At 52.3% G+C, this 19,253-nt stretch overlaps 1 long non-coding RNA gene across 1 annotated transcript; it reads right to left on the bottom strand.

Moving 5' to 3' along the window:
* Positions 1–1,185: 1,185 nt before the first annotated feature.
* LOC129059710 (uncharacterized) lies at positions 1,186–17,798 on the bottom strand. The gene is made up of 4 exons (XR_008525745.2): positions 17,530–17,798; positions 4,853–5,010; positions 1,942–2,532; positions 1,186–1,326 (listed from the first exon to the last, which is right to left on the bottom strand). It is a non-coding gene; the product is annotated as an uncharacterized LOC129059710 (long non-coding RNA).
* Positions 17,799–19,253: the final 1,455 nt, after the last annotated feature.

Raw genomic sequence — 19,253 nt, 5'->3', positions numbered from 1 at the left:
GCAGTAGTGCTAGAAGGTTGGTAAAACAATCACTATGATCTGCACAACCAAGGTACCCCACCTGTCCTCAGGACCTATGGCAAAAACAGGAGTCAAGGCAAGTTTGGGCTGCCCATTTACAGACACAGCACCTGAGCTTCTCTGAATCACCTGAGGGCAAGGTTTTCAGGCAAATGCTCAAAAGCCCCTCAAGTTCCATCTCAGCTTTGCCCCAGGTCTGAAGCTCACTAGCAGCCTCAAGGAACTAAAAGGCTCACATCCACCTCTGCAGGATGACAAATCCAATGTCCCCTCCAGCCCTGAGGCTGGCGAGGACACCAGAGCAGCCATCTCCTGACTCAAGTCTCTGCAAACCAAGCCTTGTCCAGCTTCCCACTCAGGCTCATTCCCTCCTGATTCTGAGTCAAGGGGAAAATGCTGTGAGAATTAGCAAGGACGCTTTCTGGAGCCCCAGCCCATCATTTGCAAACAGTTAGCGGCTTTCTCCCTTCCTTCCAATATGACTGCCCCAAACATCTCCCGGCCACGGAAAATCCCTGCCTACTCCACCATTGGGCAGCCTGGCTAGAGATTTTATTCCATTAATTTTCATCCTGATAATTAGAAGCAGCTCTCCTCCCTGCTTCTGTAGGGTTTAATGAGCTACATAACGTTACATTTCCCACTGAGGCTGCTTAAACCTGCATTTCACTCCAGGGATGCTGCCACCCCATCCTGCCCTATCCCAAGCTACCCCAGGCCCTGACGGCAGCCAGTTCTTCTTCCTCCCTGGGGTCAAGCCTCCTCAGAGCAGGGCCAGGAGCTCCAGCCTCCACAGGGGCCTCCGACAAACCCCTTGGTAGAAAGCAGAATCGAATCTCTTTGGACCCACGTCCACATTATGGGTAATAAAGGCCTTTATGTGCCTATAAAGCAAAATTCCTGCAAAGCCTTTCCATCTCGACATGCCACGTGCAATAAAATGACTGCTGCTCGCACACGGCCCTTACACGCGCCAGGGTCTACCCACACGCGCTGCGACCAGGTGATGCCTGCACCCACCTGACCTATGCATGCATGGGGTGCCAATCCCAGCCCTGGGGCCTACCAGCTAACTAACATGAGCCCATCACCTCATCTCACTGAGCCCCTATTTTCCTGCTCTAGAACACGGGATAACGGAAGCACTTAATTCACCAGACTGTTGCAAAAGTCCAATTGCATTTTATTCATTCATTCAATTATTGAACAAACACCTGGTGAGTTCCTACCCTGTGCCATGCATGTTCTGGGCACAGGAGATGCCACACTGATTGTCAAGATCCATGCCACCACAGTGCTTCCATCCTAGAGGGAGGAAACACACACAAAACATGGAATGAATTAATGAACTTAAATCTGAGATAATGAAGACAACGAGACCAGGGCCAAAGTAGTGTTGTGGGTGGGGGGTGGAGTGGGCAGAGGGTGCTACTCCAGAGTGAGGATTAGGGTCATATGAGTTTATGCATGTGAGCACAGTATGGCTAGAACAGATATCTACTATAATAGTGTACTATTATGGTGTAGATGAGGTGCTATCCTGCATCACAGCACAACTAGGCTTACTGAATTGTGAGGTGCCTGCAAGACCCAAAAACTCGGGATGCCTCATGGGAGCTGATGGCATGCCTAGGGCTTTGCTGCTGCCACTTCATTATCTGGAATGATTTCTGGGGGGCTTATCCCAGAGGTAGATTATACTCCTCCCACCTCTACCACTGCCACCAAGTCCTCCTGCCTCCGCTCAGGGCGAGTCTGTAGGACCCCCAGTCCCTTCCCTGGTGATCTGTAAGGGCCAGGCCCATGCCTGCCCTGCTCAATGACCAGCACACAGCAGGTGCTCTGCACAAGTGAAGGAGCTAAGCTTAACTCAGGTGGTGCTGGAAGTGTGACCCAGCTCAGCCCCCAAAACAGACCCACCCCAGATGCAGGGTCCGAGGAAGGAAGCCACATTTTGTCCAGAACAACTGTAATACCCAGATAGGGCAAGAGACTCATGCCACGTCATATGCTGGTCGCAGTGCCAAGTCTCTTCTGGCTCCCCTTTCAATAATCTCGGTTACTTCTGGTCCATCCTTCTTGTTGAGTCGAGTGCCACTCCTCTCCCACCCATTTCCCGCTCTGCCAAGACCGTGTCATCCACCTCAATAGCCAGCTCTGACGGTCCTCCAGCTCACCACACCCCGGCAATCAGGGCAGTGAGCCAGACCCACTAACCCCATGCAGCAGCTGATGCAACAGAGGTAGAGCAAGGTCGCCAAGGAGCCACACCAGTGTGCAGCATGTCCCAAGGGAGACGCCTCGGCCCATCTGTATCTCATCTCCTGCAACATCAGGCAGGTCCATCTGGCCCAGAGTGGACAGACTGGCCCTCCACTGCATGTTTGGCCATGGGCTGGGCAGCATGACGGGCCTGGGGACAAAGCAGCACTGCTCCTGCTGTCAGTGGAGGGAAGATGGCGATCGTGCCTTCATTTGGCAGACATCCCAGATCAACATCACAGGGTCGTTCTGCCAAAGGAAGTCACACACAGCAAGAGTTACCCGTGAGCAGGCCAGGAGACCGCGTAAAATGTGCACAAGTGGAAAGAAAGGAGCATATTTAGGAGGCAGGGGTGTCTAGGCTGGTGAGAGGAGGTTAAAGGTGGGATTGGCACCCCATGCATACACAGGTCAGGCAGTTGCAGGCATCACCTGGTCACAGTGCGTGTGGGTAGACCCTGGCACGTGTAAGGGCCATGTGCAAGCAGCATTCTATTGCACATGGCATGTTGAGATGGAAAGGCTTTGCAGGAATTTGGGGGCCACCAACAATGCTGGCCCCAGCCTGACAATGCCGACAAGGGCTGAGCTGGGTGTAGCAGGTCAGGATGCAGCCACACAACAGTTAACCCAGAGTGAATCAGGCAGGGGACAACAGTACAGCAGCACAGCAAGATGGGAGAAGCCTGTCCTGAAGCCACAGCAGAACTGAGTCCCAAGAGTCAAGCGCAGCAGCCTTCACCGAGCCTGGGGCATGGGACATGTGGTGGCATTGAGCCACAGGGATGCTATCCTGTGCCAGCTGCCTGCTGTGTTGGGACACTCTTCCTCTCCTGCCCTAGTGACCACTCAGAAACCCAGAGCTGGGGCAGGACTGCAGCTGGTCATCCATTTGCCAGGGGGACCCCCAGCTCAGTGGGGAGAATAGGGTAGCCACTTCCCTCAGGAAACCCCACCAGGGCACGGGAGAGTGGATCTTCTAAAGGGTGCAGGGCCAGGACATGGCATGGCATGGCCCTGCCCAGGTTGCCCAACCTGCTGCAGAGGACAGAGAACAAGCACTGTCACACCCTGTGTGGGTTGGGCACCCTTCCTCTCCAATCTCCAGTGCTCTGGGCAGTTTGACAAAGCTGCCTAGCCCCAATTCTCAGTGAGGTGAGGCCTCGTGTGTCAGGGCACAGGCACCTATCAGGGCTGGACCCTCAGACCACACCCCTGTCATCTGGCAAACACCTGGAGCCCCTTGGCAGCCACCTCAGGTCACAGCTGCTCTAGACCCCAGTCTGCAGGGTCCCAAAAAAACTCTAAGAACTAACTGGAAAAACCTACACCTCCCCTGCTTCTGGAATGGAAGGGCTGGGGTCAAGCCACCCCTGCTAACACACCCCCAGAGATGGGAGGTGTGTTAGCTGGCACGAGGGACCAGAGAGCTGACAGAGGAGAGATGGGAGGTGGCCCCAAGGTGGCCAGGCCCATGGATGGACACTCTGATAGGCAGAGGTTCCTCCTCCCTGTGAGCTGGCATCGGTCTGCATAGAGCTTCCGCGAGACAGCCTGCGTCCTGCCCCTGAGGCCACACAATCTGCAGCTTCCTCTTCCAGCCGAGAGCCCTTCAGCTCCCTGAAGATGCTGTGTCCCTTATCGCTCCATAATCATTGACAGGGTAGGGGCCACGTGCCGGGCGGTGAGTGAGGAGACAGAGGGAAGACAGATAAGGGCCCTGCCCCAACTGTCTGGCGGGGAGGACATGAGCGAGGAGGTAATGCAGGTTGGTGAGATAAGCACTCCCACATACAGTGACCAACCCCTGCGGGAGCCGAGGAGGGAGCCACCAACTCCCAGGGGTCAAAGGTGGCTTCACAGAGGCAGCCACACTGGGGGTGGACCTGAGTGAGAGGAACAAGTCACCACATGGCAAAGGGAAGAGCAGGTATGCAGCCAGGCCCAGGGCTGTGGGGGGGCTCTGAGAACCAAGATCAGGGGCTGGGCAGGGACAGGCCTGGGAGCCCCTGTCCCTCCTCCTGCTCACCACACCTCTGCACCACTGAGTCACTGCTCCGGGCCCCTAACCCTTCTCCAAGGCTCCTGATCAGCCAGGGGTCCTCCAGGGGTGAAGCTTACTAGCTGTGGTGGTGGCCAGCATTCATTCATTCACTCGCTCCCTCATTCATTCACTCACACACACACACACACTCAATCTCTCTCACCCGCCAGAACTGTCACAGGGCCCTGCTTCACAGCCTGGGAGGCTTGTCCAGCCTGTCATACCTCCTCTGTAAGCTCTCTGGTCCCTCGTGCCAGCTAAATTGAGATGGAGTGGAGGGGATAGTCCCAGTCACCACCCTAGTCACAGTAGCTTTTCTGGTCCTTGCACTTACAGAGCTAGCTGGTGGCAGAGAGAAAGCTGGGGCACCGCAGCTCCTGCCTATGGGCAGCACGTGGTCTTCTCCCACGTTCTGAATTGGCATTACCCCCTCCCTGCCAGAGCTCATTCACTCAACAAGTATTTATTAAGTTCCTACTCCATTGTCAGCACCGAACAAGTATGTTTTAAAGTTTCCACCCTTACGTCACTGCGGTAAAATCTCTCTGCATCCTCACACCTTCCAATCCAAGTAATCATCAAGTGCTTACGGGTCTCCCGTCACTGGGCAGCGCTGCTGGACACACCACCTGTGCAGCTTTGAACCTGGTGACTGGGGTCCTGGCTGTCACAGAGCTGAGTGTCTAGAGGGGAGACAGACAGTAAACAAGTGCACACACCAGTGCTATGAAGGCAAAATATGGGAACGCGACCACGTGACATGACAGTGGGAGCACTTTATACTGGATGGTCAGGACCAGGCTCTCTAAGAGGTGATGTTGAGCTGAGACCTGAGTGGAAGTGACACATGTCTGTTCATGCTGTGTTGGCCCACACCAGTCACATGGCCACACTTAACATCAAGGTGACAGAGAAGTAGAATCCTACCACGTGGCCAGGAGGAAACTGAGACATTTGGTAGACAGGACATTTGTTGGTTGAATGGACCTGAAAGAACACCCTCATCATGACAGGTGCTGATGCCTCTGATGGAAGCCAAGACTCAGTTTGGAAATGGGAGTGTAAGTGGAGCCGCACACCAAGCGTATATCCCCATTCTTCCCCACTGTGAGCATGGCCTTTGACCAGGTCTTTTGCTGTGATGCATACCCAGTCATGAATGTCCTACCTTGGAAGTTCTACACATATCAGATTCGTGTCCTCCAGCCTCTCCCCCTTGCCTGGATTGGCCTCCAAACACACCATCTCAATTCTTTCATGAGGCACAAGGTGCCACAAAGCAGCAGCCTGGGATTAGAAAGGTGTCCCATTTCCCCATCCTTCCTCAAAGGCGCTGGACTTGCTCTCTTTGCTCTTCTCTCCCTCTGGGGCCATGAGGAAAGGACCTCAAATTCTGATGCAACCATGGCTTCTCTGGGTGAGGCCAAGAAACTTCCAAAACCATAAAGATGTCCAAACATTGGCCGAGCTTCCTCCAAACAGACATAAAATGCCTCGCTCACATCCGGGCCCACCACACCCCTCCTTCGGGCTTCAGGCACCATCTGGCACCTCCATCCTCATAGCTGCATGGGCGGTGGGAAGTGGGGCCCAGAGAAGAGGGGCGCAGCCACTCCCAACCCCAGCTCCCCCATGGCTCCAGGGGTGGGAGGCCTTTGATGCCTATATTCACCCTTTGGCTGAGCAGTGACAGCCTGCGCGCTAGATTTGGTGCCAAGCCACCCCAAATCCAGTTATTTTTAGTGTGTTTGTTTATCCCATTTCAAGCTAACTCTGTGTCACCACTGGTTATCATAACAGAGAGCACCTGGACGTGTCTCGGAAAAGCAACAAATAAGCTTTGGAGAGTGCCGGGGATTGCCAGGAACACCAACTGTGTTTCTAGCCTGGTGCCCAGTTGTGACAAGGCAGATTCCTTTCTTCCCTCCACATGAAGGGCCTAATCCAGATAAGCCAGGCAACAATGGCTGCCTGGCTTCTCAAGACCTTCCTTCCCGCTCATCGCCCCATGCCTAGTGGCAGGACTCACACTCGGTGACATCAGCCCCATGGGCCTGAGTGCAAGTCCTGGCCAAACACCAGGTCCCAAGAATGTCTTAACACTGAAGGCACCAGCTTAGGCCAAGAGCAATCTTCCCTTCCATATGCCAGCCTCAGGCCGGCCTGTCCACCAATAGCCAGAGCAGCTGGGGACTGGGTCAACGTCTGGATGGGCAGGTAAGTCAGTGACATGGTTGCCCATTTGGATAGGCCAGGAGGGCACAAGAAGAATCATCTGACCATGTCCTGCCAACCCTGTCCACGGAGAGGTCACAGAGAGTTGAAGCACAGCAGGGCTTTTGCTAATGTGGCTGGGTGCTGGAGGTCACACAGCATCCCCAAAGGAGCTGGGCAGAGCAGGTGCTCTGGGGGCTGATCCGGAGCCTTGTCCTCACTCTGATTTGTCCTTTCTCAGCATGACTTCTACCATCACCATCACAAAGCTTCTATTAGCTAAGCACTCCCCACACCCAGACTGCAGGCTAGGCTCTGTACACACAGTACCTTCAGTGATGCTCATGGTAATCGGCATCATCATCATATTAGACAGACTAAACAACTTTCCATGGCCACCATATGGGAGCAGCATCCAAACCACAGAGCCACCATCTCTGTCTTTCCCTACCTGTCTCTCACCTGTGATTGAAGAGAGGGAAGGATGACAGAGCGCCCACTGGGAATGCCTTTCCACCCAGTTCTCACCAGGATTCATGGCCCAGGTCAGCTCTGGGCCAGCATCCCCTGAGCACCTGCTGTCTGCTGACCTGTGCGAGCTGCTTTACAGAAGGACACACCAATGGGAAGCAGCAGCCCTGCCTTCAGGAAGGCCCAGCCTGGGACAGAACTATGCCTGGCACTTGGACAGAGAGGCCCGGGAGGCATCAGGTGGAGTGGGCCCCTCCTTCCTACCCCACTGTCCTCCCTGACCCAGGCCCTCCTCCCCTCAGACTCTCTCACTGCCTTTGAAATGGATTCCTCATTTCTAGTTCCTCCTCGCCCAGGACCAGTGACTCTCTCTGATCTGTCACTCTCCTGCTCAGAACCTTCGATGCTCTCATCATCCCCTTGTCCATTCACTCACCAGTTACTGAGTGCACACACGTGCTGGGTATATGCCAAGAGCTGTGGCCGCAACAGCAGGCAAGACATACAAAGCTGATGAGTGAGGTAGGGAGGCAACCCTTGCTCCAGAGGGAGGTTGAATCTCCAGCATCCAAAAGCACCAGTGCTCAGGCAGACCCATGACTAAGTCTCACCGCTGCCACTCACCACACACATTGGCCACTATCGCTGCAAAAACCACCACCTCTACTAGTTCCAGGAACTGTGGACACTGACCCCAGAGCAATCCCTGGGCAGAGAGCAAATCCGTGACTGGAGAATGGCTCTGTCACAGAGCCCGTGACCTCAGTCTCCAGCAGTGGAGAGGAAAATGAGAGAGGAGAAAGATCCCAGTCTAGGTGAGCGGCTTGAACAAAGGCCACAGATGCCAAAAGGCACAGAGTCTGTCTGGGGGAGGGTGAGTGGGTAGATATGGAGGGAGACTGGATTTGGAGACCAGAGCAGGAGGCAGGGGCCACTCACAGAAGTGACCGTGACTGGGCTTTGTTCTCCTGCTAGGCAGGAGGGGCAACACTCAGAACTGCCACGAAGGGGCAAGGAATTAGCCAAGGCAGCTGTAGTGGTTAAGAAGGATGAGCTGGGGGGAGACTGCAGCCAGGGAGGTCAGAGAGGAGCCTCGGGTGATGTGTTGAGGGGCTGCTCTTGCACTGGGGCATGGGGAACAGAGGGAAGGAGGCAGAGCATAGAGAACAGACAGCTCTTAATGAGATGGCTCACTAGGCCAGGGACAGGGAGAGCAGGTCCACATATCGGGCTGACACCAAGGAGGTGTACCACCCTGTAGGCACTGCAGCACAGAACGCTGTGGGCTGCGAGGATGCCCAGGCCTGGAGCCCAACAACTCAGAAAGGAGCCGTGTTCCACAAGCAGCTGCCCTAGCTGGAGTCCCGAGGGTGAGAACGCTCTGAGAGACAATGCAGCTTCTATCCCCCTGGCCGCAGGTGGGACTCCCCTCCAGGCACGGCAGGGAAAAGGCTGCCTCACTTTCTTCCCTTGGTCTGGGGGCTACTCTGTTTCTCTGTCACCATGGACAAGTGAAATCACAGCCACGTCCTCCCCAGCACTCCAGGCAGCAGCTTCTCCTCACCCGGCCATTGGCCCCCTTGGCCCCTTCTTGTCACTCAGCACATGTCACTGAGTGCATATGTACTTGTGAGAGCCCTCTGGAGAGTGCCGACCTGCCTTGCAGACCAGTCACACAGCACTCCTTCTGAACCCACCTCGGGGACGGCACATGTGTTCACCACGCAAGCTGCACCCAGCCACACACAACCAAATCAATGCAAAACAAAACCACAATGAGATACCGTTTGTCATCTATCAGATTGGCAAAGATCCACGAGTCTGATAGCGCTTTGTGTAGGTGAAGATATGGGGAAACAAGCCACTCATACCTCGTTGGTGAGGGAGGAAATTGCCTCAGTCTCCTGGCAGGGCAATAGGATAGAATCAAACCAATTTAAATGTGCATATACACTTTGACCAGCATTTCCACTTCTAGGAATCTCTCCCAGGTGCATATGGTTACTGAGACATTTGCTGCAACAAGCAGCATTATTTATTATAGCAAAAGACAGAAAGCAGCCAAAAAGCCCATCAATAGGGCACTGGTCAAAAACTCATATGGAGGCCAGGGTGGGAGGATCATGAGGTCAGGAGATCCAGACCATCCTAGCTAATACAGTAAAACCCCCTATCTACTAAAAATACAAAAAATTAGCTGGGCGTGGTGGTATATGCACCTGGAGTCCCAACTACTTGGGAGGCTGAGGCAGGAGAATCACTTGAACCCGGGAGGTGGAGGTTGCAGTGAGCCAAGATTGAGCCACTACACTCTAGCCTGGGGGACAGAGCGAGACTCCATCTCAAAAAAATAAAAAAAATAAAAACCTTGTACGGTCCATCTATACAATGGAATAATATACAGCTGTTAATAGGAACATGGCAGCTCTGTATGAGATGACAAGAAATGAATGCCAAGATATACCACATGTTGAAAGTAAACAACAGGACAGCTCAGCATGTACAGAAAAGCAAAAGTCTGGGTGCGTGGAATATACGCTTAAGCACTGACCCCTAAGTGCTTGAATGAGCACGCCTCTGGGAGGGCACAGCTGATGCACCAGTGACAGTGGTTGCCTCTGGAGAGGGACACTGGTGGCTGGAAACAGGTGGAGGGGTGCACTCATCACCACATACCCTTTTGTAATATCTACTCTGTGACAGTTTCACCGTGTGTCTGTATTACTTTAAGGAAATCAACACACAGATCTGCTTATAGGACAGTGCTTCTCCTGCCTACATCAACTTATGTTAGATTATTCCCGACCCTACTCCAAGATCCCTGACAACTTACCCACATGCTATTTTCCCCGAATCCTCAGTTCCCCACACTGTGCTTGGCAATGAGGTACTTGGAAAGGGGCTGAGTGGGGAGGGGCCAGCACTTCCAGTCCAAGGGTCTCCACTTCTCCCTGGCATGCTGGAAGAGGCCAGAGCTCACTGTCCCACCCAGGTTCTATGGGACTAGGCATGGGGCAGTGGGCCAGGCCATCAGCCTCCAACTACGTGGCTCCGCAATGAGCAGAAATCCCAGCCCTGGAAGCACACCCACGAAGCCAATGCTCTGTGTCTGAAAAGACACTCCCAGCAGGCACGGCGCCTGCGCAATGCCTGCAGCCAGCTGCCTGTGGTCCCGGGAATGGCCTCTGTTGACTAATTTCTGTACATAATTCCACCCAGGATGAGTCAACAGTCAGGGCAGGCAGGACTCCTCACAGGCTGGCCCGAAAAGCCGTTGAGAAAGATGAAAAGCAGAGCACAAGGTGCCCAAGCCACTGAGATAGAGGATGGGCACCCCCTCCTTGGATCAGGCAAGCTCCCTCTGCAGGGGCTTTTGAAAGACTCCCCAGGCCCCACTAGGGTATCAACCACGCAGGGTGGGGACAGGCGTACCACAGCCCCTCATTCTGTCCAGGGCCTCTGCTCCATCTACTGGGTTGGGTCAGCACCACCCCACCTGGTTCTTATTAACCACCCTCTAGAGGCAGCCATCAATTACACAGTGCTGCCATTTATCAAGCCCCTCATCCCCACACAAGTCACCATGACCTGACCAGGGGCCCAGGGGCCCAGGGGCTGACGCTTCCCATCCCTGCTAGGCACCTGCCTGAACAGGCAGGCTTTTCCAGTCTCTTAGATCCCACCCCACCACTGACTGGGTCATCTGGGGCCAGTCCTGTTATTTCTAGTGCCCTTGCCTATAAAATGGGCCTATGACACATCTCCCTCAGGGTTGCTGTAAGGATTGAATGGGATGACCCCAGCACACTCCGTACAAGATAAGGGCTCAGTAACTGGCAACTGCCATCAGAATTGTCATCGTAAGAGGCCATAGGAAACCCATTCCATTCCATCCCCCAGGCCCTTCCCTGCAGGCAGCACTCGGGTCTGGGCAGGAAAGGGTGAGAGAAGGTTCAAGGAAAGGAGAACCACTCCCGCCTGGGCTTGGCACCCTGCAAAGACCAGTAGCAGCACCTCCTCCCCCACCTTTGTTTGCTCTCTCATCTCCTCAATCCTATGCAGGCCTTCCCATCCCCAGCCCCTGCAGCCGCAGCAAATCTTTGTCAGCAAACAGCACATTAATTGCTTCTTGGCCACATTTCAAATGATATCACAGAATCAGGCTGCTCAATTTGAGCAAATGGAAAGGAAGAAAGAGGGGCACCCAGCAACTCACACAAGAGCCAGGGATGATGGGTAGCTCCAGTTACTAATTAATTGACTGCTCAGATGGAACAAATCTGAAACCCCAACAGGTCGGACTGGTGAGCCCTGGGCTCCCCGCCAGCCCCCTTCATCAGAGGGAAACAGAGCACTGGTCCTGACCACCTTCAGGAGGGGAGCCCTGGAGTCCCGCCACCCACTGCCCAGAAAAGCTAACAGAGGCTCCGCCTCAGTGACCATGTCCTGACCAGGCGGCCTCCTGGACCACTTACAGAACCACTCACTCACTCAGCTAGCACACCTGAGCCCCCAGGATCCCACTAGACTAAACTCCAAAAGGGTGGGGATGTGAATGCAGGGCTCACCGCTGCACCCCATTCCTAACACAGCACCCAGCATGAAACAAAAACAAAGCAAGCGGCACTCAGTATATGAACATCAAGAAAATGAAAGAATAAATTAAACAAGGAGTACCAAGCATGGTGTTAGGTTCTAAGGGTATAGTACTGAATGCAAGCCCTGGCCTCACGGCACTCACATTCTAATGTGGGAACTACTGTTAACCAAACTGCCAGACGACGACAGCAATATTGCAACCAGAATAGGTACCATGAAGTGGAGGCTGCCAAAATAGAGAAAGTAGTAACAGTGGGACATGTCCCCATGTGGTGGCCAAGAGGAGCCACTAAGCGGGAGAGGAGCTTGCCACCACCCCAGTGTGCTCATCCAAGGCGGCTTCTCCACATCCCAACTCCCTGAATTCCCCCAACACCACTGCACCCCATCACCACAAAAGACCACCAGGGTCTCATCCACCTAAGGTGGGGCAGGGTGCAGCCCAGGGAATGTGGGAATGAGACTGGCTGGAAAAGGTCTCCTAGAGCAATTGTGCCTCCTCCCAAGTACTGCCTGCTGCAGTAGGGGCCACAGGCACTAACAGACACACAGGGCCCTGCAATGCCCAGGCCATGTGAGACCCCAAACTGCCAGGCACTTTTCTTCATCTTCTAAGAACGCCCAGGTCACCATGCCCAACTGAGATCTCTTAGCCTCTCGATGCCTGAATGTTAATATGTGGACACCCCTCCATCCCCCTGGCATTCCTGGACATGGCATGTTTCTGAAAGAGTGTATTTGGAGAGGGCGGGACACAGACCTGAATTTGAGCCTCAGCTCTGTTCCTTCCTAGCTGTGAAACCTGGAATAAACGATTTAGCCATCTCTTTTCTGTAAAATGGGGGTAGAACTGTCAGCTGACGGGCAGCAACCATGTCAAGAATACAAAAATGGCAAAGGCTCATACAAACCCAAGGCTGGCCCTCAATGATTTTCCTCCCCTTGGCTGCCTTTCCTAATTATTATTGGGGTAGGGTATGGGAAACCATCCTGGGCCCCAATTTCTGCTTTTCCCTATGGTCTTTCAGCCTGTGCCATCTTTTACTACTCAGATAAACGTAACCAGCTGCCAATCTGCCTTCTTCTCCTGAACCAAGAAGCATGCACCATAGATCCAGGGTCCTTTTCCACCCAGATCTGCCAGACAGTTAAAAAGTGGCAAATTATTTTGAAATGTTATTGTCTGCACAAATATTAATCCATGATCGCTCCAGAATTTCTATAAACAGAGGCTTGAAGGTGGCCATCTGCTTAGAAGTAGGGCTAGGAACTTGTCTGGAGGCTGCATTTGCATAGAGAACACACTGTTTTGCACGGATCGTGTTTCTTTGGGATCTCTTTGGTATAATAATATCAGTAACCCCCACTTCGACTAATTGTATCAAGCACTGTGCCACGAGCTTTACATACATAGTCTCATTTAATCTTCTTCACAACCAATGAGGTATTATTGTCTCCATTTTACAGATAAGTAAACAGATTTGGAGAGGCTACGTCACTTGCCTAAGATCTTGCAGTTAGCTCAGGCCAGAGCCAAGACTTGAACCTAGGTCTGTCAAATACCAACTCCACGGTTGCTATGAAATAAACTGCACTCTCCTAGTCACACTCCCTAGCTGTCCCACGCGACACTCTCCTTCCACTCGAGGACACCCACCCCACCCCGCCCGACCACCCAAGCTGCCCGTCTGCAGCTGGAGGGCTTCAAACTTCAAACTCCCCACAAATGGATTTCTGAGCATGATTTTTTTTTTCCTGGCAGGAGTCTGAAAAGGCTGTTCCTCTCAGTTACTGCTGTCTAGGGCTTTTGAAAACATTAGGGAGGCTTAGACCAACTCAGGAAGCCAGTATGTGCCCGCTAAGGTCTGAGCCCCTTGCTCGGGTACCTCCCCCAAGTGGAAGTAGTACAGGGGGCTGCTCCAAATTCCACCCTAAGGAGTGTGCTCCCTTCCTCGACACACCTGACAGATTCTCTTCCACAGATGCCGGCCCAGCCCGAGGCTGCACTGCACAATGAGCCCCCACCTGCAAAGAATGTCTGTAAATCCTGAGGCTCTGCACAGAGCAGCCGGATCGCAGGGAACGGCAGCAAATCCCAGGATAAAAGCAGAAGCCATCCTGTTGACAATTCATTCGTGTTTCTCCCCCAAATCCATCCACAACAGAACTGTTAAGCTCATGTTTCCTCTCCTGTTGCAAACAATTGTAAAAATGATTGGTATCTGCCCTCAGTGTAGAGCCCGTCTGCTTCATCCCCAGGCTAAATCTTTCTGGAAGGGCTGCATGTGTGAAAAACACGCATTCCCAAGATGTGCAGATAATGGTTGCTCTTAGAGACCCTAATCACTTAGCTCAGAGAAGAGAAATGCAAAGGCTGGTCAAAATAACTGATGACTTTCTCGAAACCAGAGGTCTGCTGCAGAGGCTGAGCTGGGCACCTGAGGGCAGGAAGGCTCAGGGTCGCCCCTGGAGACAGAATGGTCCCACAGGGTTTCATTCTGCTACTGGAGCTCCCATCATGAGTCCTCTATCCTCCTGCATATATCTCCTGTCTTTGTCTATGGCTCTAAAATCTCTTCTCAAAGTAGAAATGGTATCAGGGAGTCGGGGAAGGTATAAGGAAGAGAGCTCAGGCAGTGGCCAGGACACCTGGTTCTGATCCTGGCTCTGACACCAACTGGCTGTGCCTTCACCTCTCTGGGCCTCGGTTTTCTCATCTGGACATCTGGAACAAATGACCCCGAAATTGACAACCCATGAACCACACATGCAGATTCAGAGCTGTTTAAGCCAGACAGCACTGTAGAGCCCAGTGCCAACAGCCAGTCCCAGTCAAGCCAGGAAGCTGGCATCTGTAGGGCAATATGGCTGCAGCTAGATACATACTGCGAGACTACACATATGGGTCCGTGGGAGCTCAGGTAGACAAGCAAAGAGGAAAACATCCTTTCAGCCTGAAGGAACCTAGAATTGATGCACTGATGCACAGATTTTCTAAAATATACATTGCTATCTATGATGAATATACTTATATTTCTCCCCATATCCATCTTCCCTTCTTCTAGCAAAAGCTCTAATTTTGTTGGAGAATCCATCTCTCCCACATCTCAATCCACTTGAAGCACAAGTCCCACATCTAGGCCAATCAGTACATGGCATTCCCCTGGCCAAGTAATTAGTTCAGAGGAGGGCACATGACCATGCCAATCCAATCAGAGTGAGCCACAGTCCTCTACTAGGAATGCTAGGATAGAGATTCTCAACCTATCCCACTGGATCGAGTAAGATAGGATGTAGGGATAGAGCTGCGGCAGCCATCTTTTAACCATATGGGGACTGAGAACAGAACTAACTCTACTTAAGGGAACCAAGGAATGGGGAGAATTAAACCCTGTCATGGAGAAAGTTTGGGTGCTGGCTCAAGCCACACCTGATCTATCTATGGACTATTCAGATAGAGCTACTAAGGAAACATCACATCCAATTCCTCAACATTCCCAATCCTCTATTTGAAAGAATCTTTTGCTGATTGAAAGATAGGATAAGACCTAACAAGCACATCCAGCAAATTCTCTGGGTTGGAAATGGAGTCATCCAATCATCTACTGATTTGACAAATATTTACTGAGTAATTATCAGCTTTATGCCATTAATGGTGATCAAGGCACAGACTCTGCCCCAAGAGCTCTCTGATTGTGGGGCCACAATCTCACATGTTGGTGGTTTTACTGCAGTGTGATGATGACTGTAATAGAGTAAGTATAAGTGAGCTGTGGATACACTGCCTCTAAGCCACGAGGAGGGGGATCAGGGAAGCCTTCTCAGGAGGTGTCTAAAGGCAACCACGATGCCCTTTTAGATTTAGCACTGACAAACCTCAGCAGTCCTCAAAGCAACACTGTGTCACAGACTTGGCAGGAATTTCCATCCCTATGCAATAGAGAAAGCAACAGAGACCTAAGGTTCAAGCTCGCACAGCAAAATGAGGCTAAGCAGAGAGGAAGGAGAACAAAAATCTCCTTGTCACCCTGTGACAGCACAACCCCCTTCTGACTTGATGGCTGCATGGGACCCCAAAGTTGGCATCAAAAGGACCGACACACAGGATGTCTGGGGTGCAGGGGAGGTGCTGCAGGGAGTCAGAGACAGGCCACACACCTGCTGGGCCAGGGACAGGGCTCTGTGTGCCCACGGCCACAGCAACAGCCCTTCTGGACAGACCCAAGCCAAGCTCCTGGGTAGAGCATCATCATCACTAGGGTTATCCTGGGAAAGGGAAAGTTTTCCAGAATCACAAATGCTTCTCACACAAACCTCAGCAGAGCCCCAAGCAGTTGGACACACTTCGCATTGTCTATAAGGACAGCAAAGGGCCCATGGCCGCTGACCAGGGTGGAGGAGTCAGTGCCCCATATCAACGCACCATCCTCACTCTACAGGCCATGAGGTCCAGGAGAGGCAGGCCATGAAATCCTCTCTTACCTTTTTGGACCACGGTATGATGAAAAACAAGAGAAGATAAAGGCTATTAGAAGAGATTAAGAGCATGGACTTCAGAGGCCGGAAGTCCTGAGTTTTAGTTCATTTACTAAGTTGTGTAACATTTTCCTTTGAATAATCACAACAAGTAGTAATAATAGCCACTGAAGATTTATGAAACTCAATGTCCTTATACGTAAAATGGAGATAACACCTACCTCCTGGGGCTTATAGGCAGTACATGCAAAGCACAGAGACATGCACAGTAAATGGCATGAATATATATATATATATATATGTGTGTGTGTGTGTGTGTGTGTATATATACATACTTTTTTTTTTTTTTTTTTTTTTGAGACAGAGCTTTGCTCTTGTTGCCCAGGCTGGAGTGCAATGGCTGACCTCGGCTCACTGCAATCTCCATCTCCCAAGTTCAAGCAATTCTTCTGCCTCAGCCTCCCAAGTAGCTGGGATTACAGGCATGTGCCACCATACCCGGCTAATTTTGTACTTTTAGTAGAGACAGGGTTTCACCATGTTGATCAGGCTGGTCTCGAACTCCTGACCTCAAGTGATCCGCCCACCTCGGCCTCCCAAAGTGTTGGGATTACAGGCATGAACCACTGTGCCCAGCCGCAAGAGTATCTTTTGATGACTATTATTCCCACGTAGAAATGGCCACTCTCTGCCTATCCCCATACATAGCTATAGAATAAAACTGAGGACACACCAAATGAAGACAACAGAGAAAGAGCCTGGGGTCTAAAATGAAGCTCTTCCACAAAAGCAAAATACAAGGGCAAAAAATATCAGAAAAGCAGCCATGGCCTCAACAGACCTCCAGAGCCCATGACTAGAAAACCATGGCCTCGCTCCCCATTCTAACCCTCTGCATGCCCCCAAATGAAGACCTCTTCTATCAAGAGACATGAGGCCAGAGCTCAGAATCCTCACTTTCTTCGCCTGTGAGGGGGCTCCAGGCCACTTGAAAGAGCCCTCCTAATCCTCTCAGGACATTAGAGCCCCATGCCCACCGGCCCTAGGACACAGTAGTGCTGCTGCCCCTGCAAGCATCCCCAACAACCCTGTGCCCCCACGCCCCCAACTCCATCAGGGTAGTGTAAGACCTGGTAGGTTTTCCCACATGAGGCTTCCAGAAGCCTCTCCTTTCTCCTTTCAGTTGTCTTCTCGAAAAGCAGGCCTGGCTAGCCATGCTGCCAGCCTCACAGAGGATTCTACCTGTGGGTGTCAGCCCAGTTCCCACTGGGAACAAAGAGCTCAGCTGTGGGGCCCAGGGCATGGTGGCAAGGGGGGCACCCTTCAGGCCCTGCAGACATTAACCTCAATTCACAAATCACATCCCTAGGTCCTGGGAGGGCAGGCTGGAGCCTTTGTGGCCCACTAGGGCTAAGCAGGGTAACTCAGACTCAAATACCCACCTTGCCCCTCTCTTCTCACACGTTCCTCAGAACAGGGGTTCCAGGCTCCAGGCAGCCTGAAGTCCCAACACCATCTTTCTCCTGGCCCCACCTCAGGTGTCTCTCCCTAAAGCAACCTGAGCTCCCTGGGCAGGATCCCCCATCTGCCTTGTACCTTCTTGGAAGGTACCAATTCCCTTGCAAAGGTGGGCCCCTCGGCTCCAAACAGATCCCTTCTAGGCCTGTTTAGCACCAAGGATGACTACACGTGGTCCTATCCCTCAGGAGCTCACAGGGTGGTTGTAGCAGTACCAACAATGCCAATAACATCACAATAGCTACCACTGAGTGCCTCCTATGTGCCAGTTAATAACCCAGCTGGGCCTCAGTTAACCTTGCAACTCTACAAGTTAAGCATTACATTCCCCATTATAGACAAAACTGAGGAGCCAGCTAAGATTATCTTCCCCAAGGATACATAGACGGCAAGTGGCAGGGGTCATACTGGGGTCATATGTGCACCCGGGATTGTCTACACAGAAAGAACATTGACTGTGGGCTTGGCCTACAGTCTTTTTGAGACAGAGTCTCACCCTGTCACTGAGGCTGGAGTGCAGTGGCACAATCTCAGCTTGCTGCAACCTCCGCCTTCTGGATTCACATGATTCTCTTGCCTCAGGCTCCCGAGTAGCTGGGATAACAGGTGTCCACCACCACACCTGACTAATTTTTGTATTTTTAGTAGAGACGGTTTTTCACCATGTTGGCCAGGCTGGTCTTGAACTCCTGGCCTCAAGTGATCTGGCTGCCTCACCCTCCCAAACTGTTGGGATTACAGGCATGAGCCACCACGCCCAGCCTGCACTATGATTTGTTCAATGTTTTTCTTTAAATACTTTTAATGACAGTAATAACAACAGCTAACACCAACTGAGTCCTGATTATATGCCAAGCACTTTGTAAATGCCTCACATGCATTAACTCAATTCTCACAAGAGCCCTAGGAGGTAGGAGCTATTATTATCCCCAAGTTAGACAAGAAGAGGAAGTAAGCCCAAGGCCTCACAATCCATAAGTGGCAGAGCCAGGATTTGAAGCAGGCAGTCTGGCCCTGGAGCCCTGCTCTTGCCAGCGTCCTCTGCTGCCTCTACAGACCTGGGGTCTCATCCTTGGTTCCAATACCTGAGAAAACACGGTCTCACGTGTTGGTTAACATTTTCTAATAGGCATCAAACACAACCATAACTATTAACTTCAAAAAAAGTTCCCCACAGGACCTCCCAGAGTCATTGGGGGTACTATTGGTAGTACACAAACCACACTCCAGAAAACCCTGCCTTGGTGAGGAGAAGGCCTTGGTGATAGAGGGTGGCCCTGAAAAGCCTGGAGCCATCACAGGTCCCACCATCACTCTGGCCCTGGGTGGACCAGTCCAGAAGGAGGAAAGAGCCAGGAGGCAGAGACAACGGGCGCTTGGCCCAGCAGCTCAGAGTCAAAGTGAGAAATCAAGGTGCTAATGCAACACAGCCCGGTATGCTCTGCCCTTTGCTGGGGACTTGAAGGGGACTGGCAGTACAGAGGCTGAGTACAGGACAGAGACAAAGGAGACAGACGAGACAGAGCGGATAGAGGGGACAGGGCTACCCCTCAGCCCTGCCCTAACACCTCCCCGAGAGGAGGTCTCGCCACCACATGCCCTGCCCTGTGGCTGTTTCCATGGCATCAGGAAATGATTCTATGGATAA

This window comes from Pongo abelii, chromosome 4, assembly GCF_028885655.2.
Source record: "Pongo abelii isolate AG06213 chromosome 4, NHGRI_mPonAbe1-v2.0_pri, whole genome shotgun sequence".
Classification (NCBI taxonomy): domain Eukaryota; kingdom Metazoa; phylum Chordata; class Mammalia; order Primates; family Hominidae; genus Pongo; species Pongo abelii.
This window is presented reverse-complemented; position numbering and strand designations above follow the sequence as displayed.